We start from the raw sequence: 27,658 nt of genomic DNA, 5'->3' as shown, positions 1-27,658 counted from the left end.
AGTAAACAGGAAGGGAAGATTAGCAGCTACCAAATTAAAAAAAAAATGACAGAGACAGTTTGCTGCCTGAACAGTCACTCATAGCTCTCTAATACGCTGGAGCATCATCTTCAGCCTTCTGGCCCAGTATATCTGATAGACATATTTGTGAGGCAGGAACTATTGAGGATTTGCTTACCCTGTCTTGGCAGAGTTTGGCCATCAACTCTACCTGCATCCAAGCTTGCCAAGTTTTAGGCAGAATTCTGTCAGTTGTCAAAATGAGGGCATTTTCCCCTGTGGCTGGTTTGCCATATATGAAGCCATCTCATGAGGAGGTTCATTGATGCTCATCATGATCTTTGAGGTAGACTGGGTGTTGCCAGGAGTTAACCTGTCTTGTTTCAAAGAATCATTAAAACAATTTAAAGATGTTTATATATTTTTATCTGAGGTAAACATCCAGTCAGTCTGGTGTCCTGGCTCTCATGCCTGGTGGGCTGGTCAAGGCACTACTCAGGGTGAGGCCTGAGGCCCAGGGCTCTAGGCCAGTTCCCCAGCCTTTCTGGGGAAGGTGAAAAATGAGTTTTCCATGGGGTGTCACAGCTTAGCTCTTTTTAGATGAGACTGTGGGTCTCAGATGGCAGTGGAGGCTCAGGAGCTCAAGCCCATTAGAAACCAAGTGCCACAGCTACTAGTTTGAGTTGCTGTGCCAAGCACAGCAGTGGGAGCAGGAAGATGTCCAAAATCCTCTGGCAGGAAAGTCTGGTGAGACACAGGCCTGACAGGTGCCTCACTGGGTGTCAGCACCAAGCTAGCAGCAATGGTGGAGGAGGCACCAGTGGCTGCAAAGGCAGTTCCACCAGTGCTGCCTGACCACCAGACATTGCCAGCGGTCTCCCCCACACCCAATAAATGGAGAATCAGAGGGTCATAGTGGAGGAATGGCGAGCAAGAGAGCCAGCAAGCTCAAACACAAGTACCCCCAGTTAGCCAGCCAGCCTTTATTTATAAACTTTAGGCAATGGGGAGGGGTTTTGAAGGTTAATGTGTCTGATTCATTTGGGCTATGGGTGTGTGTGTGTGTGTGTGTGTGTGTGTGTGTGTGTGTGTGTGTGTGTGTGTGTGTCGTCCCATCAGAGGAAAGATAAAGCAGTATTTAATTTTCCTATCTGTGAGAGGATGACTTCTAGCACAATTAAAGGTCATTTTCAGGAGGCTAGGATCTGCTCAGCAGAGGGTAGGGTACTTTCAGGAATTCCTTGTGCTCCCTGGTCAAGTTCCTTATCAGGAAAGGGTCAGGCTTGTAATCCCTGAGGGCTATGTGTCTGTGAGGCTCCTTATAAGACCTGGAGCCTATTGTTTGGCTGTGGGTCTCTAGATCTGTTTCCATCAGATGCTGGACAAAACCTTTCATAAGACAGTTATGCTAGACTTCTGTCTGAAAGCATAGCAGAGTATCATTAATAGTGTCAGGGGTTGGCTCTCTCATGGAGTGGGTCTCAAGTTAGGCCAGCCACTGGTTTGCCATTTGCTTAGTTTCTGCTCAGTGTTTATGCCTACACTTCTTGTAGGCAAGATAAATCTTGGCTTGAAGGTTTTATGGTGGGTTGGTGTCCTCCTCTTCTACTGGAGATCCCACCTGGCTATAGGGCGTGGTGACTTCAGGCTCTTTAACCCCTAGCGCTAGGGCCATGTCTTTTATAGTATGTGTTTGTTTTGAGCTCTCTCATAAGATTGCAAATGAGTCCTTACATCTTCCCTTCTTCCATACCCCTCTTAGCGTTCCACCCAGAGTCCAACAACGAGTCTAAGCATCTGTCTTGATCCTGCTTCTGGGTGGAGTCTCTCAGAAGACCTCTATGTTCGGCTAATATCCACTTCTAAGTGAGTTTATACCATGCATGTCTTTCTGCGTGTTGTTTCTAGTTCTATCCATTTGCCTGCAAATTTCAAGTTCATGATCTCCACAAGGAAACCATCAAGACAAGAGGGTCTGGACCCTGGGGGCCTGCACAAACTGTTGCACCAACCAAAGAGAATGCATGCAGTAAACCTAGAACCCTGTTCAGATGTAGCCAAAGGACAGCTCATTCTTCATGGTTGTGTCAAGAGCGGGGACTGCCTCTGACATGAACTCTGATGTCCCCAATTTGATCACTCCATGGTGGGGTGGCCTAAAGAGCTCAGAGAGGAAGGAGAATCAGGCTATCTGGATGAGACCTGATAGGCTGTGGTCATGTGGTGGGGGAGGAGGTTCCCTTCTGTCAGAGGTCTGGTGGGAGGGGAATAGGGTGGAAGAGGGAGGGAGGGTAAGACCAGGAAGATACAAGTGAGGGGATAACAATCTGGATGTAATCTGAATAGATTATAATAAATTACAAAAGGAATGTAAATGAGGTAATCTAGGATGAAAAATCTCATCAACACGTTTGATAGAGTGGATCTGCTTCCAAAATCACTTTTCATAATTATTGACAGGGTGCAACTATGTTTCTCCTTGTTGGGCTAACAATGTCTCTTCTAACTGTTGGCTGGAACCCCCATTCAATTACTTATATAACTTCTGTTAGACTTGCTATTGGTGTGACCAAAATATCTAACATAAACAATGTAAATAATGGATTACTTATTTTGTGGTTTCAAAATGCCAGTCCATTATGTCAGTCAGGGCATGGTCAAACATAGCAGTTCACATCATGGTGGACAGGAAATTGAGACAGAGAGATAGAGGAAGGGTTCAAGATGAGACATAGCCCCTAAAGACACTCTTCTACCTGCTCCCTTTCACCACCTCTAAATAAAACCATCACGTCGTAGACATATTGAGAGAATTTCGGTTACTCAGGCAGAATCTTCATGAGCTGGAGATGTCATCATTTCCAGATGTGTAATTGTCAACACAGTCAAGGGTTTCTGTCACACGTTTCCAACATGATAACTTGTTTCATGAATATCAACAAGACAGAGAGTGCATGTGTAAGCAAGAGGGAAGGGAACCTATTTCATAATTCACTACAGAAGAGAATAGCTTATTAAAAGAAAGTTGAGAGTTCAACTGAAACTCAAGAGACAGGTATTACACAAGAGTTCCTGCATGGTGAGGGGCTCATGTTACCACATTGAAAAGGACATCTTACATTTCTGAAATTATTTTTCATACCATGAAAAAGCTTTTATCTTCATGATTACACTTTTGGGTATACAAATGCTCTTTTCTCATGGAATTTCAGGTATAAAATGCTTAAAATATTGTGAAATTAGTTAAGATATAGATCTGTATACTTTATAAAGCTGCCTCTGAAGATCCCTGTGTGGGGCCAGACCAATCTATGACTTTCTCAGAGGTCCTGATTAAAGAACAAAGGGAACTTTAGTTATGTGTCCTTGTCCAGGAGTAGATTTAAAAGGGCTGGAATCAGTGTCTCCAAAAGAGTTAGTGTTGGAGCTTTTGGGTACCTGACTCTGGCCCTTGGGCTGTGGTTGTCAGAACTTAGGCACCTGTGTCTGAGATATCCTGTGGTTTTTTCCCCCCAACATTGTCTGCTTAGCTTTCTGTTGACCTGGGCCATTTACCCCTTGCTAATAATGTATAAGCTGCTGTACTTATTAACAAATTCACTTGGCATGAGTAATCAGCTTATGCAAGATCTCTTGGTCCCACCTACTGCTTTTGTCTTCTTTATTTCTTGTTCCTAGTTCTCCGTTTAACAACTTGCCATCAGTACTCTTATTTCTGCTGCTTTGGGTCAGATCCTTGTCTCATCTATCTGTTATTTTGCAATAGTAAATCCATGTTCTTGGTGAAGGAAAAAATAAAGCTGATTAGCAGTTCCAAGGTTATCTGCTGATCATTTGGAACTGATCTGTGGTGGAAGTGGCAGGGTACACGTGAACCTGTTCAGTATATTGAGACCCTCAGGGCAACCATCAGACCTCACTGCCAATTGGCCACTGTCTGAGGACTTCACATCAGCGTTTGACAAGAAAAGATCAGTTTAGGAAGTATAACTTCTTGTCTAGCGTGTATACTATGGAGAAAATATTACTGTGCCCATCTAAAGTCTAGCCACTTCATCACAGTTAGGAAGTTGTACCAGAAAGACTCCGTGCATTGAACCATCCAAAAAGAGATGCCTATACCACTGTTGTCCATTGAGAGAGAGTGTTTCTCTGATAATCAACCTGACTCAGAATTTGATTTTGAGCTATTGCGTTGTAACTTTATTAAGTTTCCTGTTTTCCCAAAGATCAAGGCAGTATTTTAAACTTCTTAGAAAGTGATTTTAAGATCTTTTGGTTACAGAGGGACCCCCAAAAGCCCAAGAGCATAAATTAAAGTGAAGACAGAAGAGGCAGCTATTCGGTATCAACCTATGCAAGGTGACAAAAAGGAAATACTAGCATAACTTCAAAACTTTGTGCACTTGATTAACAACTGCTTCACTTCATACCCGCTGAAAGGTGAATTCCTATTGCTCCGTTTAAAGGTGTCAGTGTGTAGGAATATGCATTACACTCCTTACTAGTGATAACAGAAATGAGCCACTTTTGAGTAGTGGCAGACCTGGTTCTGCCAAGCTGATGAGCTCTGAAACACAAACCCGGCTACCTGCCCACGGATGCAAACCTGAAGTTGGCATACTTCACCATAGGCAAATCTGAAGTTAGAATTTATGTAATGTGTTCTTATTGAGAGTGAGTGATGTTTCATTACCTAAGCCTGGAGATCTTACTGTGTTTGTCAGGAATTGAAGAAATCCAGAAATTTTGCCCAAGGAAATTATTTGTTGTGGGCAAAATTATGTGTGTGCATTTTTCCATAACAGCATTGCTTATAAACCCTAAAATGGAAACAACAAAGATGTCCTATTAAAACAACTTAGTTGACTAAGTTAAGGTATATCATATATAGTTAAATGCTCTTTTCTTTTAACACCTAGTATTTTTCAAAGCCCATTCAGTTCAAATTCTGTGTTTAGTAGATAAACCCATTATTGTTAATTTCTTGTCACTCCAGTCTCTGGCTATGTTCCTAACATTTAATGACTGTCCATCATGTGCACTGTCTTATATCAATTTTTCTCCACTTCTCAGTTGGAATGGTTTTTTTCCTACCTGTCTTCTTTCTGTATCTGCTTCCCCAGGGCTGGAAACTAGCAGGCAACTCTCTTCCCTATGACTTCCCTAAGACTGGTTAAAAGCAAGTTAAAAATCTCATGTATACGAGATATACTCTCATTGTAATTTATAAATTTAATTAGAAGTCAAAGGATGGCTGAGTATAGTCCCTGGAGCATGTGGATATGCATCCGTGGAATCTTACCACCCAGGCAGCCAAAGTAGGAATATCACGCGTCTAAGACCAGCTCAAGCTGCATAGTGGGACCTTACCTCAAAAAGGCAAACACTGGGGATGTAGCAGAATGATACAGGATTTATCTAGGATGCAAAATGCTTGTGATTTGATCCTAACACTACACACACAGACATAGACATAGTCATAGACACAGACTCAGACAGACACAAACACACACAAAGTACATGTAGATACAGATATACACACGGACACATACACACAGACACTGACACACAAACACACACATAAACATATGCACAGACACACATTATAGTCTATGCATAGACATAAGAAAACTAAAACTGTAATTTTAATATCAGGCAAAATAGATTGTAAGGCAAAAGGATTAGTATGCATGAAAGATGGTGACACATCATGATAAGAATATATATTGATCATAGAGACCTCACATTTATAGCCACATACAGGCATATACATCAGGAACACAACCTAGACCAAATTCTCTCTACATTTCTTATTCTTCTTTCATGAGGCAAGTTTTCTCAAGGTTTTTTGGGGGGTCCATTGGTTGGCTTTTGCACTCTTCCTATGCGTATTATGAGCTGTATGTGCTGACTGTTTTTGTGCCTTTAAGTTCCCATTATTGTCACTACAATGATGCAAACACCTTCCTTAGTAGACACTGTAGGTATGGAGAAGGGTCTTGGAGGCTTTTTCTTCCAAAAGTAATTTTGAATGTCACTGTCATATATTTTGGAGGTTCAGATATATTTGGGAAGGCTTGTGTGATTCATTGTCTCTGTTAAAGTTGACTTTTTCATTCAGGAATTGGTTCTCTTTATCAAATTCCAGGAGTTTTGCATGATTCTATCTAGTACAATTCAGCTCAAATTGTGTATAGATTATATGGTACACTCTTAGAGAAGAATAATTAATATTTTTCTCTTTTGCTGGTTGTGAACAAGTGCATCGTCCTGTCTTAGATGGTATTATTATTGGAAACTACTTTTCTGAATGATCTAGAGACAGGCAAGTACAGAAAAGGTGTAATTTCAGTATCAATCAGTGTCAAGAGTTGTGAGAAAGGTGGGAAAAATAAAGTGTTTTTTTGTTGTATAGGACAGAGTTGGGAAAAGAAGACAAGAGATGATTACATTTAATTTTCTCCCTAGATATTGCCCTTAAAAGTTTGCCCATTCTCCACCAGATGGCCCTATACTCACACACACATACAGGCAGCATTAAGATAAATCAGTGTGCATTTGAAATAAGAGCACATGAAGTTGGAAGAAAGAGTGGTTTTGGGGGATTAGGACAGGAGTTGCAGGACAGGAAATGGAGCAGATTTGACCTAAATACACTATACGCCAGTATGAAAATTTCAAATAAAAGTTGTATCATTTTGTGTTTTAGAGCTACTTTTTTTAGAGGTTTTTATTTTATTTATTTATTTATTTATTTATTTTTATAGACAGGCTTTTACGCTGTAGCCCTTCAGGCCTTGATTTCATGATCCTCCTCCCTCAGGCTCCCCTGAGTGCTGGAATTATAGGCATGTGCCATCATGCTTCGATCATGTGACTTTTTGGATGCACCCCAAGTCATTAGTAAAGCACTCAGAGTGCTTGGTATGTTTAATTTCTTATGGAAAACTTATTGTCCCTGTGGTATGCTTTTGAGTTGATGTGGAAACTAAGCAGTTGGAACGTGCATACATAGAGCTGAAGTCAGGAGTGACCTGGGTACTTTTTAAAATTGAAAATAGGTTCTTCTTTTATACGATACATCCTTACTACAGTTTCTCCTCCCTCCACTCTTCCCAACCCCTCCTCATCTTCCCTCTCCCCCATATTTGCTGTCCTCCATGTCCCTTCAGAAAAAAAGCAGGCCTCCCGGAGACAACCACCAAACATGACAAAACAAAGTACAAAAGGACAATGGGACAGCCCTCCTATTGAGGCTGCACAAGGTAACCCGAAAGGAGGAAAAGAGACCCAACAGAAGGCAAAAGAGTTGGAGATACTCCTGCTCCTACTGCTAGGAGCCCAGCAAAAGCACCAACCTACTAGCCCTAATATATGTAGAGAACTTGGTGTGTATCCACGCAGACCCCATGCTTGCTGCTTCAGCCTCTGTGAGCCCATATGAGCCCTGCTTCTTCAGTCTCTGTGAGCCATATGAATCTTCATTAGTTGGTTCTATTGGCAATGTTCTGGTGTCCTCCATCCTTTCTGACTACATTTTTCCTTCCCTTCTTCTGTGGGGTTCCTGGAGCTCCAAGGAGAGGGAGTTAGATTCTCTCTGTCTCTGTGTCTCTGTCTCTGCCTCTCTCTCTCTCTCTCTCTCTCTCTCTCTCTCTCTCTCTCTTTATGTCTAGTGTTGATGATCTTGCACCTATTGCCGTTTGATGCTGGTAGAGGCTCACTGATGGTAATTGGACAAGGTGCTGATCTATGGGTATAGCAGAATATCATTAGGAACTACTACTACTACTACTTCTACTACTTTTTTGGCAAGTAGTGTTTGGTTCTACCCCAGGTCTCTAGGCTATTCAGTTTTTGGTTCCTGATTTCCAGGTAGTGTAAGTACTGCTTGGGCTCCCACATGTAGCATGGGCCTTAAGTTAAATCAGACAATGTTTGGTCACTCGCATAAGTTCTGTACCACTGCTGCCCCAGTGCATCTTGCAGGCAGGACTGATTGTAGGGACAGAATGTAGGCCAAGAGTTTTGTGGTTGGGTTGGCGTCCAGGTTTCTCTTCCTGTAGCTTGCAGAGATTTGAAGGTTTTTAATATATCTCCTAATACAGAACCAGTTAGGGTTCAGAACACTTCGTGAAGGACACTGAGGAAGAGGAAATGTCTAAAAGCACAGATAGGCATTTCAATATTCAGTAGTTTCATGTATCGTCCTGTAATACTCAGCTGTCACATCTGAAGCTGTTGTAAATATTATGCTTATTTTATGTTCCAATATTCTAATTTATAGTCTTTCAAGAATTCTCAAACTACCAGTGCTCCATAACCCAGGGTTAGCATGGAATATGGCTACTTGCATTCTGCTTTGTGCTCAGCAATAAGCCACATTCTCCATGATTCCTGGGGAAAAGATTAGCTTCAAACTTATTATTACCAAAGTTTGGATTTTAACTCCAAGTATGAACTTTTCTAATCATACCTGATATCTCTTTAACTTAATTAAAAACTTTCTTTTTTCTTTTTTGATATGTGTGGACACTAAAGCCCCTGGGGCTGTTGTTAGAAGTGGTTGTGAATTGAGGTGCTGGGACCTGTACTTCCATTCTCTCCCAGAGCAGCTAGTTCAGGTAACTACTGACCCATCACCCCAGCCCCCATACCTGCTATCCTTGAGATCTTGCTTTTGGCTCATGACATTGCTGCTATGTGAAGGGGATCAGAGAACAGAGGAGGCAGAGGGCAGATAGTCCCTAGTGCTTCAAGAGAGCTCGCAGTCTGTCCTCCTTACTCCACAGCCCCAAGGTGACATCAAATCGGGCAAATGCCACAGTGTTTAGGCATGACGTGTGAAACTTTACCATGTCCCTTTGCATGCCATTACTCCCTCTTAGGGCTTATTTCCCCCAAGTTTAAGATTAATTCGTGATTAATTCATTTAAGATTAATTTTTATGAGTTCTATGACTTTAGGATGATTCTACGGCCAAAAAAAAAAAAAAAAAAATGAAATGGTTTCTAATGAGAGTCTTCTATATTCGTAGATCAGCACCTTCCCCAGGCATCATCAGAGAGTCTCCCTCTGGCAGCAGATGGGAGTGGGAACAGCTAGACATCATAGCTAGACATTGTTAACTAGTTCTATGATTTTATGGTTCATTAATAAAAAGAAAGGTTGGCAATGCATCAACTTTTCTGTATATATATATTTTTTCTAAAAGTCATTTATTTCTTAGTTCTAAAATTTTTAAATAATGATTTATTTGATTATTTACTTGTGTGTGAGCATGTGTGTGAGCGTGTGAGCACGTGTGTGTGTGTGTGTGTGTGTGTGTGTGTGTGTGTGTGTGTGTACATATGTGGCCATGGATGTGGAGGCAAGAGGACAACCTGCAGAAATTTGTTTCTCTTCTTCTAAACTGTAGGATCCTGGGAGTGAACTCAGGTTTTCAGGTTTGATGGCAAGCACCTTTTTTATTTATGGAGCCATCTCAATGCCCAGATGTCATTAGTTCTAATGATTTCTGTGACTGTGCTAAGAATCCTGCATGTCTGATATTGGTTCGGACTATAATTCTTGTTCTGAAATTATCCTCTGTCTGGCCCCTCAGTTGATGTCTGGATGCGTATTCTGCCTATAATTGGTTCCAAGTTCCAAAGTCTTTGTAAGCTAGGATGGTAAGTAGAAACCTATAGGATAGAAGTTTGCTTCTTTTCTATCAACAATACTGCCCATCTGTATTGTTATGTCTTATTGGGGGAATCATCTGTCCAAGTGATCTATGCCCACTTTCTCCTTTCTCTTTGGATAACCTTACTGCTATGCAATACTCAAGTATTGTCTTTCTTAAAATCAAGAGATAAATTTTTCTGTTTATGTTGGGACTGCTGCAGTTTTTAAAAATCGATGAATTCTTGTTTCAGTTGTATTATGTAAAACACCCCTCCAGACCCTTGCATTGGACTACTTAGTTCTCAGCTGGTAGCAGCTGAGTTGGGAGGAGGTGAGCTTGCTAGGTAAGGTTGCTTTATAACCCACCACATCTCTGCTTCCTCCTCTAAGATGTGTGAAGGCGAGGAGACTAAGACACCTGTGCACTCCCACTGCCACGTCTTCCCACCGCGGCAGGCTGTATCTAACCAGGAGCTAAATTAAAATCCTTCCTTCTTTGAGTTGCCTTTTGTAAGGTTTTTACTAGGGCAATAGGACAAGTATTCAACACACAGTCTGCCCATCACTTTATGAAACAGAGTCATAACAAGATCAGTCGGTCTGCCAGTCAGTGAGGTCTCAGAAACTCTGGCTGCTTCTAGAAAGCATCTCCGGGATTAAGGGACTCTCTGAAAATTTTGTGCTGTAGCTCCACCTACTCATTAACTCATCATGTGTCTATCCACAGGCGTTATCGGGTATCATAATGATCCTATTCAGTACAATTACTGTATAATTATGTGAGACTTAGATGGCCGGAGGGCACACCCAAGCCCTAAAACTTTCATGTGAATGGCCTGTTTGGCCATCCATTGCTACAGCAATAATTTCCAACTTGTTATTTTAAGAGTGGTGCATGCTTCTCAAAACATTACTTACCACCAAACCACTTTGTATATTTCAGGTAGAGAAATGGCTTACGTATGAAAACCCCTGCTATTGCCAGGAGAAGAAAAATTCCCCCAATACTAGTGGACTATTGATATACTACTGTGTTTTTCCTGTCTTTTCTAGCCTATCTTATGTAGATACAGCAGAATATATGAGCGAATCTGCGTACTTAACAAGGGAGTTTATTTAATTTGCAGTTTTGGAGGCTGGGTCAGCAACCTGCATCCCTATCTATTCTACCCTGGAATGGAGTGTTCTGCTCTGGCACAGGTTCCATGATGCATGTCATTGCCATGAAAGAAAGAATTGTGAGAGTTCAAGTGGTGAGACTGGGATGAGGCCAGCTTGCTTTTCATAACAATTTGCTTCCATGGGAATTAAACCTTTCTGTGGGTGGCACTCTGAATGACCTAATTATCTTGTACCATGCTCCAACTCCTAAGATTCTATTGCCTCATCAACCTCCAGCACACAGACTTTTATGGGCTACATGTATACTGTAGCCAAACCATAGCACCGTCCAAAGGGGGAAATGGCATTGTGCTGTGTGATGCCATTGGGTGTATTTTTCAAAGTATATGGGAATGATTTATCAAAAGCCAACTGTTATGGAGATTCAGTCCCTTTTCAAATTACTGAGAATTTGTTTGAAATTCCAGGTGGTGAGCATGTTTGTTCTAACAGAAATTGACTTTGAGATGGTCACAGGATGATTAGTCAAGTAATATGAATGAGAAAAGGGAGTGAAGAATTCCATTTGGCTCTTACCAATCAATCAACATTTATATGCACATCACAGCAAACTGCTGACAAGCTATAACTTAGCCCCAGTTGTCATCAGTAGAAACTGTGATAGTAATCTGAAATCTTTTTTTTTTTGAGGAGGTAAAATCAATTTTATTTTCCATCATTATGTTATACAAAAATCTACAAATAATAGATTTGTATAGGGAAAAAACCCCAAATGAATAGCAAATGGAAGTGTAACAGCAATAAACTGTTAAGCTTGCTTTGTTCCTCCCGTGAGATTAAGGTGGCAGCCATTTCAAAGCATAATTCTCATGTCTAGGTAGCTTTTGTTCATTGGCCAAAGCCTGCCATTTGAACTCAGGCCTCCCGTCTCTGACGGTTCTACTGGCTCTTGACAAAGCTTTTGAGGTCCTCAAGGAAAGTGATGTATTCCTGGTGCTCTAGGCCTGTGCTGAGCTCTACCAACTCACCCGCAAAAGTGTTGTCCACCCCTCGGTCGGCAAGAAAATCCATTAGGTGGTCACACAAGGCCCAGTCCAGGGACTCCGTGTTGACTGTGTAGTTAGTGTCCCTCCATTCAGAGTCACCAGTGCTCTGGAAGCTAACTCCCTTGATAAAGAAGATGCCACTCTCGGCTTCCTCTTCCTGTCGGATCTCATCCTCAGGGTAATGACAGTCCAGTACCAGGGTCTTCTTGCCATCACTCTTGGTAACTTCAACCACAAAATTGGGATTTGATGTCAGTTCCGGCTCCTGTTCTTCAGCCTTCCGCCCTTGTGAGGGCTCCTTCTCGCCATCAAACGTTGGAGGGAAGCTGTTGTTAATGTTGAAAGTGACAGCGATCTTTTCTCCACCAACTTTGCGCAATAATTTAGCCTCTGTCCCATTCACTTCCAGCTCCCAGTCTCCAAACATCTTGGGAAGGGACTTATGCTTCTGGATTTTCTTCTCTTCCTTAATTTCATCAGTCAAGAGCTCTACAAAGGCTTTGTCTTCTTCGGTGTGCAGAGAGCCACAGCAGCACGCACAGGGCACCGGGGCTTCAGGAGGCCAGAGCGCAGCACGGAGCCGGCTGAGCAGACCAAGGCACGGCCGGCCTGGGTACCGGCTGCAGTAGTTGCCGAAGCGGCGGGCCTGGATGGCAGCACAAAGGCCCTTGGTGAGGTAGCATAGTGGGGCAGACACGTGTGGAGGGAAGGACGACCCAGCTAAGACACTGTAATCTGAAATCTTAAACAAAATATTAATCTTTGATCATAATGTTATACTTGAAAGTTTTACCACATAGTTTCTTGTATAGCTGTTCTGTTTCACAAGACTTTAAAAACTTAACTATTCTTATGCTTTTAAAAATAATGACAAAGCCGAACTGGCCTCAGTCCCTCCAGGGTTCTGGTCATTTCGGGCTGGGGCTTAGAGTTTGAAGATGTGTGTATTAGAAGTCTCTGAAGTAATTACCGGTTAGTCCAAGAGGTTCTTGAGGGGCATGAGCAAGATATTTGTCCACACCACAAATGGGCAAATGAATAAGCCCCCAGTTTGGGTGTGCCTGCATTGTGAGCTGAGATAATATCTAAGTGTGAGTCTTGTGAGTGCCTGCTGGTGAGGTAAGCTACCCATCCTCAGTGTTGATAAGAACTTACATCCTCATCCTGGAAATTGCTAATTTCTCCACTCTTTTTACTATAATGGATGGGGAGTCAGAGTTTGCCACTTCTCTGAGTATATCCTTCTCTTTATCTATGCTATAAGAACTGTTTTACCTCCATAAACAAATGTACCTCTTTAAACCTGTGGGATCTACAGGTGTGCATCTGTAGGTGCACACATCATTTAGCCAAAAGTTGTTATGAAGCTGTTGTGCCTTCACTGAATATGTACTAATCTTGTTTTCTTGTCTGTGGAAGACAAAACGTGACAGCACAGGTTAGAATGGGATCATTCTTTTATTTTATTTTTTGTGACAATCTATTTTTTGAGGAAGGTAACATGAGGGCTATACTAATGCTCATAATAGTGTATAGCAACTGTTTTATAAATTTATATTTTATTGGATACCATAACTAATCTAAGGATAAGTTAAAGATTTCAATAGGTTAGATGCAAACAGTGTATTGCTTTTATAAAAGAAAATTGTGTGTCTATGAGTAGACATGAGGGTCGCAGGACCAACACCATATGGAAGCTAAAGGATGAGTGTATTTCAGGCAACAGTGATCACCGGGTATACAAACCTCCTATCCCCAAGGCAACCTTCCCTTTTTGTGTGAGAGACAAAGCAAAACAATAACTTTGCATATGACATTCATGATAAATTCCTTGTGTAATTTTTCCCACTAGTAGTCTTACTCATTAATAAATGCCTGAATTTTGTCAAATACTTATTTTTGAATCTATTAAAATAATGACTTAGTCTTAATTTTTTTATTCTGATAAGAAGTATATCCCATTTATTGCCTTTAATTATCCCTAGCTACATTTTGTTGCTATTAACAAAGTACTTAATTGAGTAGATTAATGAAGAAAATTTTATTTTAGCTTATAGTTTCTGAGAAGTCAGGCAGTGGTTTCCAGTCTCTGTTTCTGGCCCATTGTAAAGCTGAACATCATGGCGACTGGGAAGCAGTGGGACAGGAAGGAGTCATGGATAAGAAGCTCCAGTGTACATTTCCTTCAGGGCCTAACATTTCCAGAGGTTTCCAAGATAGAGCCATCACTTTGTCATCATGTGTTCAATACATGAATCTGTGAGGAACATTTCATATCCACACCATAATACTCACCCCTGGCCACCAAAGACTCAGGACCATCCCATAGTTCCATATCTAGAATCTAGTGTATCCGATATGATGTAAGCACCATACATAGAAAGACAAATCTCACACAAGCAAAGCAAAATGCTCAAATATATAAACATTACAGAGTAGAAAAGTGTTTGCCACGTTTTCAATGAACTAAGAAAAGGAAGAAGTGAGGTAATAACTAATCAACATTTTGGCTGTGCACGATAACTGAGTTTTATAGATGTAATATACCAAGTGGCTACAGTTCACATGCTGTCTTAAGTGTGCCTAGTAGGTACTTCTCATGAGGACTTATCACAAAAAAGTCATATGTGAGATAATAATATGCAAATAAACCTGATTGTGGCAATTTAGGATTTATATGTCAAAAAACTAACTTGCATGTCTTAAATAGACAGTTTTTCTTTACTAATTATAATTCAATAAAGCTGAAAGAAAAATCAAATTGGTTTTCTGCAATCTTAAGTGAGGGGATTTCCTTCCCTTAGGACTCAAGCTGCTAAACTGCTTCTAGTAAAAGCTCTTTGCTTCTAGTGCTGACTTGCCCTGGCTTGGCTCCAGTTAACTAATCTGAATTATGCACTGTGAATGAGCTGGTTGTTAACTTAGTTCTGCCCTTCTTTCTTGTCACACAGCAACTTTGGCTTCTATGGTAGCATTTCTGAGCACACGGAGGGAGCAAGGACTTGCTGACAATTTGCATTGATTAAATCACATTTGGGTGAGTAATTTAACACTTTGCCTATGGTGTGCTGGTGGCTAGTCATAGGGTCTAGTCTGTAAAATGTGTATAATCCTAATTTTCCTACTACATTGGCTTCTAATGTGTATTGTTCAACAAGAGAAGTTTGCTAATGGCCAGCCTTGGGAAAGTTCACAAAGACTTTGGATTTTGCAGTTTGTTCCTAGGCAAATGGATGCTGACAAAGGCAGTTTCAGAACAATGGTTGCCTTATCTTCTTTACATTGTTACAGCACTAATGAAAAGGACCCTCGGATGCTTGTTCCTCTTCAGGACAATGATTTATCCTTATTTCCTCATGTCGTCTAAACTGTTTAAGCCAGAGTCACTCAGGTTCAATGTGCTGTCTTGTTAGAAACCTAAGATGCTGGGTGTTGGTGGTGGACCAATGTGATGATTACAGAAAGGACACATTCAAACCCTACTTATAAATGTACATCAGTATTATAAACAGGAGCGTGGTTCTTAGAATAGCATGCTGTTTTACCAGATGTGATAGTTTTAAGTACAGATTTTAATCTAGCATCCCAAGAAGAGATGATGGGGATAATGCCTGTAATATGTCCTCAACAAGATACAATTTTGTGTCAGTTATCTAACTCAGTGAAGATGAATTGCTCTTCTCTGTGGGAAAGAAGTGATCCAACATAATATGTAACTGTGGGAAGTCTGTGATGGTTAGTCCTTACTAAGGGCATCTGTGTAATCAGTGGCTTCAGTAGAAAGAGAAGAAAGGGGGGGATCCACTTTTTTTGTTGAAATTATAAACATTCACTTCTTCATCATGGCTGGCTCATTGAATGAACACTAGAGTTGTTCTGAATAAAGTCAGATTGACATCCATAGGATGAAGTGCTTAGTTCACCTGATTGTTGCGGCTTCCTTTCCAGTAGCAAACCTTGGACAGCCATGCTAGTAATACATGACTATGATAGGACTGTTTGTGCACATTGACAGATACAATAACATGTTTCCTGGACCACCTATCACTTTAGTCCAACTTGATTCGCTCCAGATTTTAAGTAACAAGCTGGTCTACATGATAGTTCTTATAAGTCAATGTAAGCCTTTATGGTCACATAATGTCTCTATCAAAAATTCAGTTGCTCTAAATAAAATTGCTCTAAAATTCATTTAATAAGAATCAGTTTGGTCTGAGATGCAAAAGCATCTGGCCAACACAAAAAAGTGGCTGAAGTGATAAGAGAGTGTTTGTGGTCATGTTTATTTGCTGCCATCCCCTGTACTATCCACTAAGTACTGGAAGCCCAGCATGGACAACTCAGACTCAGAAGGACATAGGCACCTTGCATGTTTCTTAAAGGCGGGAAATACAGAGCAGGCAAAGCGTTAGGAGGCAGGGAGCTATGCAGAAGAGGTATTCTGGGCTCTAGTTGCCTCTCCCCCAGGAGTCACTGAGAAACAGCTTTGAGTGCTATAACTCAGCCTCAGCTGGAAGAACACGGTGAGAATGGGGTCCTGCTGCTCTGAAGATTACTGATGCCACAAGGGTATCACCTGGAAGATGGGCAGAGGACCACAGAAAGGAGCCACATAGTCTTCCTTTCAGAGCAGCCTCAGCAGGATAGCAGGATCCTCCTCTTCCTCTTCCTCCTCCTCCTCCTCCTTCTTTTGCTTCTTTTCTTCCTCTTCTTGGACCAGTTGGAAACATGACTGTCCTGATTCTAGGAGGGCACATGATTCTTCTTGGGATTTGGGAAGAACACAGGGATGAGTATGAAACTCATGGTTCCTTGTTTTATCAACTCTATTTTCATCATTCCATGAATATACTTAGTATGTAAGCCATGCTCTTCCTCCTCCAGCTGTGACTCAGTGCCTTCTGCAACCTGTTTGCATTTGGGACCGATTGCTATGATTATCACTACTGTCTTATTTCAAGGCTGTGCTCCACATATTTAATGATATTAGTACCTTAGATTCTATCCTTATATATATGTCAGTTGTGGCTTGGAAGACGTTGGCTAACAAGAAGTTCACAAATTTCACCATCTCCATGGCGGTGTCCATAGAAAAAGTGGTAAAGACTTTGCGTAATTCCTCTGTAAAACTGTTAGCTTTTAGAGTCCCTTGAGTTAGGAGGTTCCTAGGTGGCTGCGAGGGGTTCTAGGCACAGCAGCTGCATATGGAGCCTGTAGACCCTGTGGCCTCAACTCTGCAAGATGTACTGAGAACTCCTCAGGAGCTCCACCTCTGTCAGGTGCTGAGCAACAGAGCTGGTCTCCTGGGAGCACTGGGAAAGAAAAGTCTCTGTGCAGGCCTCTTTTTTTGGTCTTGGGGGCTGGGGTAATTCAGGATGAACCTCTGCACAGGATGAGTGCCACTCAGTCTTGCTCACAGAAGGCTAATCCCAGGCACAGCAGGCTGGATGAGTTGCTGGTAGACTGCTCAAGGGTAGTCATGGCCATATTGCACTTGGTTATACCAATTTGGCGTATTCCAAATGCCAAGACTATGGTACTGATAGCCATGGAGCCTGAGGGGGAAGGATTGGGGTGCAGCTTCTGTGAATACACTGGATCCATCAGAGATCCAGGGAGGTCCTGTAGGTAACATGCAGAGGCTAGGGGCAGTTGCCCTTCTGGTTGCCTGATATTAAGGACATCTTGTGGCTGGGAATCAGACCAGGTGCCAATCATGGGCAGATCTGGGCCTGCTCTGTTCCTGTCTGGCTATGATCATGGCACAGTCTCTAGGTCACTCAGAGAAGTATGTCAAAGCATTAGGCAAACTAGAGTCTGATTTGTCTAAGTCATGGAGCAGTGGTTCCTTTTTTTAAATGCCTACAAACTCTTACAGGATCACTGCCACTTTCATGTTGCATATCAAAGTATTTCTGCTACAAAGGGCTATACTGAACAGTTATGACACCAAACAAAATTCTTTACTGTACAGATTAGCATATGCATCATTACAATTCTGTAAGATTCACAAAAATATCACAATTTTTGGTATTTATCAGAGAAAACTGCTTGGACGTAGGTTTAAGCCTATAGAAAGCCTTTATTAGCCAGGCTATTACTACACTGCGTGTTTGGGATCCCAGTGTAGCACTGAGGCTTTCTCAGGGTGAGCTTTTAAGCACAGAAACCATGTTCTGTGTTGACATAGTTCAGTTAACAAGAACATTTAGCCAGAAGTGGAGCTACAAAAGACAAAAAACAATGTTAGTACATTATAGGACTTCCTCAGAACTACGGATTTGATGGATTAGGCCTTTGTTTTAGTTTTGGCAGGTGGTGCAGTCTTTGTGAAGGGTTTTAAAAGCTTAATGTTACTTCCATCATGAAGTCAGTTGTGCTAAGGTTTGGGGGCCCTGGTACGATATATACCACCAACACCCACTTTTAATGATTTAGTAGTCTCTGATATTAGATGTTTGCTTGAGCTGAGGAGCTCAAAGTCATGCTTGGGACCGTAGAAGGGCCATGCCTCATGAAAATAAAAAAGTAAATGAATAAATAAATATTAAATACTTGAGAAAATGGATATTTATGGATAATCAATATCCTGAGCTTTTCTACAAAATTATATATGCACTATGCCAACTTCCTTAAAATCCTATTTAGATTTTAGGATTAAATTTAACTTATAGGTGAAAATTAACAGTACATTTATAAACAATACTTTGTCAATCTATGAACTTGCTATAGGTTTGCATTCATATCATCTTTAATTCTCTAAATGATATTTTATAGTTTTCATTGTGTAAATTCTATTCTTATTTTATTAGACATTTTTCTCTATTTAAAATTTTTATGTTATATTTACAAATAATATTTTGATCTAATATTTAATAATTATATTTAAAAACTTAATGTTCTAAATAAGTATAGTACCCAATACTGCTTGTTTGTTTGTTTGTTTATTTGTGTGTGTGTGTGTGTGTGTGTGTGTGTGTGTGTGTGTGTGTGTGTGTTTGAGTGTGGTCAGAGATCAACATCAGGTATTTATCTCAATAATTTTCCACTTTAATTTGGGGACAGAGTTTCTCACTGAACCTCATGTTCACTTGTTTGGCTAGATGGGCTGGCCAGCAAGCCTCTGGGATCCTCCTATTTCCACTCCCACGGCGAACACTGGCATTGCAGGTTTGTGTCCCCACAACTCTGCCTTTCATTTGCATTCTAGGCACGTGCACAGACCACTCTGTGGCGAAGGCTCCTCTACTAGATTATTCCAGCCTACATATGACGGTTAATCTTTTTGTTCTCATTTTTGTTTATGATAGCTTTCTCCTCCTCCCATGATTTAATCAGAAGGGAAAACAGCTGTGGGACTTTCCTCATTAAAAAAAAATCAAACCAAAAAAAAAAAAAATGCCCTCACCTTCCAGAATCCAGTTCATTAGTTTATGTGTCTTTAGTTCTTTCATGGTTCTTGCCAGTCCACACTCTTCTGATTTACCACATCCTCAGTTTTGGTGTAGGAGCAACTGTCAGAAGCTGAACTTTGAAATAATATTCAAACGTTAGTCACTGCTTCAAGTATCAATGAAAAACCACCTCATCTCAGAGAATAACAGGTAATTTATTTTGCAGCCAAATATAAACGATCATGTCCCATGAATACAAATTTAGGTGAAACTGTTGGTAACAGTTTCGTGAGACAGCAGGACAAAGAAAATCATAAGGTGTCTACCACATTTCTCCATTATAAAGTTACCTCTCCTCTACTTTTATTTTTAACTATTTTGTGGGTCACTCCATTGTCACTACATAAGATCTCATTTCTCTTTTTTGTTGTGTCTACTAGTTTTTGTGTCTATTTGTGTTTTTAGCTAAATCAATTATTAGCATTCTAGGGGGAAATGGAGATTTCTAATTATAGAAAAATAATTCGACGATATTTGCTAAACCATGTCAGGGAAGACTTTACTCAGTACCCTTATGATGAAAAAGAAGACAAATACAATTTGATTTTGAGAGAGATGAGATTATAATTAACTGAATACAACATGAAAAAAATGGGAGTTTATAGCCAAGTACAGACTTGTGTTGGTTGATGGAGAATTTCTAAAAGTGAACAAGGGAGGAGAAGAGTTTCTGGCTAAACTGTACTAACAGAATTGATTCTTGCTGTCAGACAACATGGTGGGAGGCGTAAGAGGGACCAGAGCACATATTAAGGTATCAAAGAGGGAAATCCCTATTAAACTGGCTTGGAAGATTTCTTTTTCTAAACCTCTTATAGGAAAGTGAGCAGAAAGTTGTAGGAAGTTTAGAAACCTGAGTGGATTTCGCCTAAGCAGATAATCCTGCTCACTAATGTCAAGATTTTTATTCATTTACAGGTTCACGTTATGCTCTGATCCTTTTCTCATTTTTTTCTTGTATTTAAATCTATGTCAATTTTAACTCATGGCTATTTTATTTGGCAGATATAATTCAATGTGATGACATTTATTTCAAAATTCAAGTTGTCCCTAATTTAGCCATAGTGAGTCTCCAATCCCATTTCTTTCTCTTATTCTTATTCCAGGATCAACTTTTCTTTTTTTATACTCTGTTCCTGACATTGGTTACTTGTTCAAAGACCCATAGGCCATTGAGTGCAATGGTATTTAGAAAGCCTGTTGCATGCTATGTGCTCTCAGTGATACTGAAATGTTGTTGTTCCTAGGTTCTCTCAACAGACACAACTATCTATCTATCTATCTGTCTATCTATCTATCTATCGATTAATCATTTGTCATCTATTTATCATCTATTTGTATACCTACTATTCACTATTCACATGTTAATTATCTATATATTTATATATTTAAATCAATGGTTTCAAATCAATCACTTTAATTATAATTCAGTGACAGAACTTATCTTTCTGTTGTATTTGTAGCTTCTTTATCAAATTATAAGGAAGACTGGATCCTTTTTATTCCTCCAAATATCTGTTTAGTTCTTATGCATGTAATCAAGATTCTGATATCCAAAACATTTACTGTCATGTCCTCTAATCATCAGATCACCAAGTGATTATTTTTTGATTGCTATTCCTCCTTTGGCTCTACCATCCTTGTCAAATGCAAATCCTGATACACTATTGCCTTTCTGTATTGCTCTATTTTGGTTGACTACCTAACAGTCCTCATCCAGTTATAGTTTATCATAACTATTAGAAATATTTGAAAATTAACTTTTATCCTCACCATCCCCAATGTTTGATATTGTCTGTTATTTCAAGATTAGCTGTTCTAACTCTTGTACCTAAGGCTGAGGGAACATTACAGAAGAGAGGGCAGAAAGATTGTAAGGACCAGAGGATCAGATAGTTTATTGTGAGCCTGTGTCTCTTGGTATTGTTAGAAGATACACTCGCAAAGTTTCACCAATGTGACTGCCTAAGCACAAAATGAACCAGGACAACAACAGTTAACATGCCAAGTGGATGAGAGAAAGACAATGAGGCCTTAGTTCTACATAAAGAACTAGGAGGGAGGAAAGAGAAAAGAGAAATGATCTAATTATATTACAATTTCAAAATAAAATAAGAAAATCAATGTAAAAAGATTATCTCCTTTAGAGTATGAAGAAAATATATTCTGTAGTTTCCCTTTGTGTTTCCGTGGTGTCCAACAGTCATGTTTATATGCCCCACTTTCACTGATAAGTCTTCATTTACAAAGTTTATATTAAAATTCACTAGTGATTAATATTTTTGTCTTTCTTTTATTAAATTGTAAACTACACACACACATACACACACACACCCCTATAAAAATCTAATGGCCCTACATATGTGTTAATATTATCTTCCACATCTCTTATTCATTTTAAAACCTTGAATAGAATCTATTTCTTAAATTCACATAGAAAATCATATGAATTTATCATGACATTAATTTCCTTCTGTTTGTTTTGTTTTTGATACAGGGTTTCACTGTGTAACTCTGGGTGTTCTTTTTTCATTTATATCCATCTTCTTTTTTGATATTTTTAAAAATATATTTTATTAATTTATTCATATTACATCTCAATTGTTATCCCATCCCTTGCATCCTCCCATTCCTCCTTCCCTCCCATTTTCCCATTACTCCCTTTACCTATGACTGTGACTGAGGGGACCTCCTCCCCTAGTATATGCTCATAGGGTATCAAGTCTCTTCTTGGTAGCCTGCTATCCATCCTCTGAGTGCCACCAGGCTTCCCCATCCAGGGGACGTGGTCAAATATGGGGCACCAGAGTTTGTGTGAAAGTCAGACCCCACTTTCCACTGAACTGTGAAGAATGTGCTGTCCATTGGGTAGGTCTGGGTAGGAGTTCAAAGTTTACTGAGTGTATTGTCCTTGGCTGGTGCCATAGTTTGAGCAGGACCCCTGGGCCCAGATCTGCCACTCATAATGTTCCTCTTGTAGGTTTCTGGGACCCTCTGGATACTTCTATTTCCCCATTCTTCCATGCTTCTCTCACCTAGAGTCCCAATAGGATGTCCTCCCCTCTGTCCTACTTTTCTAATAAGTGAAGACATTCATGGGACATGCCCCTTGGGCTAGTGTCCAGATATAAGTGAGTATATATCATTTGAGTCTTTCTGCTTCTGGGTTAACTCACATATTATGATCATTTCTAGTTCAATCTATTTGTCCACAAATTTTGGGAAGTCCTTGTTTTTAATAGCTGAATAGTATTCCATAGTGTAAATGTACCACAGTTTCTTTATCCATTCTTCTACTGAGGGACACTTAGGCTGTTTCCATGATCTGGCTATTATGAATAAGGCTGCTATGAACATGGTTGAGCAAAGTTTCTTGTTTTGTGCTGGAGCATCTTCTGGGTATATTCCAAGGAGTGGAATAGCTGGGTCTTGAGGAAGCCCTATTCCCAATTTTCTGAGAAAGCACCAGATAGATTTCCAAAGTGGCTGTACTAGTTTGCATTCCCACCAGCAATGAAGGAGTGTTCCTCTTTCTCCACATCCTCGCCAGCATGTGCTGTCACTTGAATTTTTGATCTTTGTCATTCTGAAAGGTGCAAGATAGACTCTCAGAGTTGTTTTGATTTGCATTTCCCTGATGACTAAGGAAGTTGAGAATTTCTTTAAGTGTCCAGGGATGACTGTTTTGGGATAACTGGATTCTATATTTTGGCTTTTGTTGCCTGTGTTTTTACACTGGCCTTTAGTCATCTGGCTATCTCTGGTACTGGATGGTAGTTTCTGGTGTCCTCCACTGGCCGTTGGTCAGTTTGTATGAGAGTGGTTATAGGTTGAAACCCCTCAATGTGTGGGGATCAGGGAACACTTAAGTGGATTAGCCAAGTGACCTGAGGCCAGATCTATCTCTTTTCCATGCTGTAGCATCTCCTCTAGGCAGGGAGACTCAGACACTGTTGTTTTGTGGCCCACAGTTCAATCTGAGACACAGAGAACAGGTGCTGAGTGCATGCAGGAGTGTGGCTAGGCTTTGGAGATAGTGTCCACACCTGAGTGGACCTGGTAATTTTCTGTGTGTTGGTAGGTGACCCGAGGTCAGATCCACTTATGTTCCAGATTGTGGAGTCTCCTCTGGGCTGGAATGCCAAAACACTGGTGTTTTGTGGGCCATAGTTCAGTCTGATACACAGTACATGGTTGCTGAGGACAGGCAAGAGAGCAGCTAGACTTTTGAGGCTGAGCACCTGACTTCAGGGATGCAGGGAATTTTCTCTGGATTAGCTGGGTGGCTTGAGGTTAGACCCACCTGTGTTCCACACTGTGTGGTCTACTGTCACCTGGAACATACTAGTACTGATGTTTTGGGGCTCTCAGTTTGGTCTTTTGGTCATTGTGCAGTCACTGATGTCCTGCTCATCAGACACAGTGAGTATGTGATCGGCGTTGCCATCTTGGATCCCGACTCCTCTTTTTGTAATTTATAACTTAAAAATATTGAAATGTTTTTACCTGATATACTTTAACAGAAACAGAGATGCACAAAGGCAGGAGACATGAGCCCTATTGAGAAGAACAATAACAAAATTAAAGACAGTGAGTTGTCATCTTTAGCTGCAGAACAGACAACTTGGTTCCTTGGACACGTGTTATAAAAATTTTAGCAATAATGGCTCATAAGTACACAGACTCAATTGCCAATGTCAAATTCTGATATAGAGAGAACTATAGCTTTATGATCAACAAAGCGTTTGAAATCCTGACTGGGGCCCTCATCCTAGGCAAAACATCTTATGCTAAATTTTCTGAACTTTTTTATCCTTCATCTGAAAGACGGGGTTACTATTGCTGTAACTATGAGAAGAGGGATGAAGTAGAGATGCAGGCAGTATGTTTTGGAGCTTTAGCCATAAAATTGGATTTTATGACTTAAAAACACATTTGACTGTGTATTTGACTATCTCACCATCTTCTCTAGAAGAATCTGGGTTTAGAAAGTTACTATAGCTCATCTATAAAATATGCTGCTTATTTGTTCTCAGGTGAAATATTTTGAAAAGACTACTGAGGTCTTAAGTGAAATCAATAGGGAAAATAATGCTGTGGCTTATAATTTTTTCTGATGGAAATAATCTGGATTTGTAAAATTCATTAGTTGCCTGAGGATCCTGATTGTAATACTATGAATGTCATAAAATAAGCATACAAATAAAAAGTTACTCATTGTTAAACAACAAAAAATATTGAAATGTAAAACTTCTGACATATAAGTATATTCTATATGTACTGTATATCTATGTAATGTGTTTTAAACCACTCTGAATTATTTGTACAAAATTTTCAGTGTTGCTTGGTTCAAGTAAAGCTTCATTGTGAAGGAGACACATGGCATTGTTCCACTCTGACTCAATACTTATGTCACCTTTTGATGCTACAACTTAAAAGTGTTTTAAAGTGATTATTTGGTTGAATTCCACAGCCTCTCTCTGGCACACAACCTTTCTTCCTGGAAAATATGCCAAAATTTTATCTGTGTTGTATGTGCCTAGATTTACTTCCTTTTCTTTTAAATAATTTCAAGGCTAAGCTACTCTATTGCTCTTAATATTATGACAGCATTGAAATGTAGAGATGGCTCAGTGGTTAAGAGCACTTGCTGCTTGTCCAGAGGACCCAGATTCTGTTCCCAACACCAACATCATTGCTTACAAATTGTTGCTCTAGTCTCAGTGGCTCTAACACCCTCTTCTGGCCCTTGAAGGCACTGCAATCATGTGGTGCATAGACTTAAGTGCAGGTAAAACACTCATACACATAAAATAAAAATAAAGTCTAAATACTTTGATATTATTATGTAAGAATTTTATTGAATGTATAATTTAATATAAAGATAATTTGTATCTATAAATTGAATCATTTATATCATACTATCTGTAAATATTATGTATTTACTAAGTGATTCAAATGTAATATATTTTTAATCTCTGAAAAGATCTAATGTATTTCTAATCTTATTGAAGCTGGAAGAATATTACTTTATACCCATTTATACTAAGCAGTTTTCTTATTTCTATGTACACTATCATATTATTTATATTTATTTAATTTCATTTTTCTTTTCAAATATTTATGTGCTACTGATACTTTTGTTGTCTCATGGTACTAGATGAAATATTTAGTTCCTTAGAATTAAAGAGAAAGAGTTTCAATATTTATTCTTATTAAAAATGATGTTTATGAGAATTTTTTAATACAAGTTTTAAAAAAACTATGAAGATAACAATTTTTTTTAGTGTCCACTATCAAAGACTCAGAACATAGCCCACATTTCCCTATGTCATATCATTATGACACCTAGTGGAGATTTGTTCATCGTAACCACTTTAAATGGCTCAGATCATATAGTAAATAACAAGATTGTTTCACGTTTTATTTTTCAGGGAGTGTCAAGTCGACCTAAAAATCATGCTTGCTTGAGCATTACTGGTAGAACCCTAGTGTTAAAGATAAGTTTGAACAAACAATCCCACACATGGGTGGAGTGATGCCTTCAGGTTTCTTTTGAAACTAGATGTACATGTCAGAGTGGAAACATAAGCATCGATTCCTCATGGTTCTTACAGAATGTCCTACTCATTGTGATATGTCTATAGCACATCTAATAGTGATTGTCATAATCATGAGGAAACAGCTGGTTGACGTTCAGATTCCCAATGTACTCAGGTGATGTTCTTTCTACATTGGCTGTCTCCTTCATTTATTTGTCCTCTACTTTCTTTGGAGAAGGATAAAGGGAACATTTTCTTAATTGATTAATTAGTTAATTAGTTCCTGATCATAGGCCCTTCCTCCTCTCCTTCCATTCCCATCCTTCCTCAAACTCCCTTCTTCATCCCCTTCACTACTCTTCAGACAAGGAGAACTTCCCCTCTACCGACTCAGACCAGTACATCAAGTCACATCAAGACTTAGCTCTTCTTCTTCCCATGTGGCCTGGTAAGGCAGGTCCGCCAAGGGAAAGTGATTAAAAAGCAGGCAACAGAGTCCATCTCAGAGACAGTCACCTCTTCCCTTTCTAGGGGATCCACATGTTGGTGAGTCTACATTGTGTAAGGGGCCTAGGTCGAGTCCATGTGTCCTTGGTTGGTGTTCTGTAACTCCCCTGGGCCAAGCTTAGTTGACTTTGTTGGTTTTCTTGTGTAGCGCCTGTCACCTCTGGACCCTTCTATTCTTGCCCCATTCTTCCACAAGACTCACTGAGCTCTGCCAAGTGTTTGGTTGTGGGTCTCAGCATCTGTTTTGATCTGCTGTTGGGTCGAGCCTCTCAGAGGGCAAGTATGCTAGTGTCCTATCTGCAAGCATAGCAGAGTATTATTAATAGTGTCAGGGGTGGAGAATTTCAAAGCATTGTTTTGAAGTGGCCCAGTGTGGTCACTGCTCATTTGCTTGGCCATTTGCCCTGCACAGTATGCTAGCTACTTTTTATTCTTACTTTAGGGTCATTTTATTCTGTCAGGTTTTTTTTTTACTACTCTTTCCTTTATTTGATATTTTAAAGTACTTAAGGAAAGAAATATACATTGTAGATCTTTATTACTTCAGACAGTAAGCAAAATGTACTGAGGAGCACCATGACAAATAAACAGCATTTATCATTTGGAACAACAGATAATAATGAGGAATATGATTATTTGAATTTAAAGTACAGCTAAAAAAATAATAAGCTAATTACTCTATTTTACAGAATAAGTAGAAGCCAAGACTGTCCTTAGTAATAGAGATAATTTAAAAGATCATGACTATAATCCATTACATATAATTTCACTGATTCTAAATACATGGATGTTTGTGTTTGCAAAAATTAAGAAATTATATAATCCAGAGGAGCGAAATCAATGTATTGAAGAGACACCCTCATTCCATGCTCATGTATCACTGTTTACAGACTGATAAGAAATGGAAACCACCCAATACATCCTTTGATGCTTGAAAAATGAGGAAATGTGGAAAATAAGGAATACAATAAATGAAAAATATATGTAATATATATGTATATGTTATGTATATGTTTGCTATTGAAGTTCAGACTTTCAAAGAAGGCAATCCCATCATTTGTGATGACACCCATGAGCCTGGGTGACATTATGCTTAGTGAAGTAATCTATATACAAAACAACAAACATAACCCTTTGTCCATACATAATGTATAAAATTTGAACTCATATAGACAGAATGTAGAATAGTGTTAGATGCTTGGGCTGGGCAATACTGGGAAAATTACAGGAACAAAGTTTTAGTTAGACAGGATGAGTAAGTTCTGCTTAGCATGGTGCCTATACTTAATGATAGTGTATAGAGTATTTGGAAATTTCTAAG

General features: G+C 39.7%; 1 protein-coding gene and 1 pseudogene across 11 annotated transcripts in view; one reads left to right on the top strand and one right to left on the bottom strand.

Annotated features, from left to right (window-relative positions):
* Positions 1-27,658, top strand: part of LOC311598968 (selection and upkeep of intraepithelial T-cells protein 9-like) — a 366,712-nt gene that overhangs the window by 309,444 nt on the left and 29,610 nt on the right. The window contains exons 1-2 of one of the 10 annotated variants that reach the window (XM_084784617.1): positions 4,286-4,362; positions 14,786-14,871. The exons of 8 other annotated variants lie outside the window; for them this stretch is intronic. The gene's annotated coding sequence lies outside the window, so the exon portion shown is untranslated. Of the gene's footprint in view, positions 1-4,285; positions 4,363-14,738; positions 14,872-27,658 lie in introns of those variants that run through there. One more of the 10 variants, XM_084784615.1, reaches the window with a different exon arrangement.
* LOC311599684 (complement component 1 Q subcomponent-binding protein, mitochondrial-like) lies at positions 11,469-16,911 on the bottom strand (annotated as a pseudogene). The gene is made up of 2 exons: positions 16,828-16,911; positions 11,469-12,554 (listed from the first exon to the last, which is right to left on the bottom strand). The product of its transcript is annotated as a complement component 1 Q subcomponent-binding protein, mitochondrial-like (transcript).

The sequence above is a fragment of the Acomys minous genome (assembly GCF_964271855.1).
Source record: "Acomys minous genome assembly, chromosome: 6".
NCBI classification, from domain to species: domain Eukaryota; kingdom Metazoa; phylum Chordata; class Mammalia; order Rodentia; family Muridae; genus Acomys; species Acomys minous.
The sequence above is the reverse complement of the archived record's forward strand: the minus strand, read 5'-3'. Positions and strand labels throughout refer to the sequence as shown.